General features: G+C 51.4%; 1 non-coding gene across 1 annotated transcript; it reads left to right on the top strand.

Moving 5' to 3' along the window:
• The first annotated feature begins 750 nt into the window (after positions 1-750).
• On the top strand, positions 751-823 carry TRNAR-CCG. The gene has a single exon. It is a non-coding gene; the product is annotated as a tRNA-Arg (tRNA).
• Positions 824-1,148: the final 325 nt, after the last annotated feature.

Raw genomic sequence — 1,148 nt, 5'->3', positions numbered from 1 at the left:
CCCACTCCTCCACTTGCACCTGCTGATGTGACCTTGGGTCAGTCGCAAGCTCTGGCACAGCTGTCCTTGAAAAAGAGCCGTTTGTGTCAGAGTTCTCTCAGCCCCACTCACCTCACAGGGTGTCTGTTGTGGGGAGGGGAAGGGAAAGGAGTTTGTAAGCCGCTCTGAGACTCCAAGTGAAGGGCGGGGTATAAATCCAATCTCTTCTTCTTCTTCTAGGCGGACAGTATGGCGCCCACGGGCACCGTGTTGGGGATTTGTGGCTTAAATGAATGGGCATCGAACCAGAGCCTCTGTGATGACCTAGGGCACTGACCCCACAGCACCCGCTTGTCCCCACTCAGTCCCATCCCCTTGAATGCCCTGCAGGACCACCCTCCCCTGCTGTGCAAATTAGATCCTAGTTTCTCAGCGCAGCATCCTGGCTCTTTTATTTACGACTCTTGGTGAAGTGCCAGGAGCGCAGGGGGGGAGCGACAATATATTTCCCGTTGGCAGGATCTCAACAGGCAATGTGCAGTCCTGCGATTTTCTTCTGGGAGGCAGTGCTTCTGAAAGGGGAGCGTGAGTCGGAGTCTCGGTGGGGGTGGGAAAGGGCCGGGAGCCTCTCCGCTTTCCCCTCCCTTCTTGAGTCCTGCCCTCAGAGCCTGCAAAGAGCCTTTTTTATTAGCATGTGGGGGAAAATTGGCCTCTGCCCTGATTGTTGTTATCCAAATGCATAGCAGTAGATGGAATCTTTTTCTCCACTAAGGCCCAGTGGCCTAATGGATAAGGCATCAGCCTCCGGAGCTGGGGATTGTGGGTTCAAGTCCCACCTGGGTCGATTCATTTTATCTTGTAAGCTTTCGAGGTAAAAAGAGCCAAAAGAATTTGGGTTGCCGCCAGGATTACATCGGCCGTTAACTGGAAAGGCAAGAGAAGTTCTCGCTCCTGTTCTTAGGACTGTCAAACCATCTTTATTAATGAATAATGTTTAGTCACGTATTTACTGAAAGGAGTTCTAGTCTGCTTACAGGGTTGCCAACTCAACGCTCCCTCTAAGCTGTGGAGTCTTGTGAGCAAAAATTCTACTTGGTGAGCTCCTGGCATTAAAGTTGTGAGCGAGCAATTTGGCTGTTGCATAAATTAGTTTGCTCTGGAGCCACATC

Source organism: Gekko japonicus, unplaced genomic scaffold, assembly GCF_001447785.1.
Source record: "Gekko japonicus isolate JY-2015 unplaced genomic scaffold, Gekko_japonicus_V1.1 scaffold5525, whole genome shotgun sequence".
Lineage (NCBI taxonomy): Eukaryota > Metazoa > Chordata > Lepidosauria > Squamata > Gekkonidae > Gekko > Gekko japonicus.
Note: the sequence above shows the minus strand (reverse complement) of the source record. Positions and strands in the feature narration are given on the sequence as shown.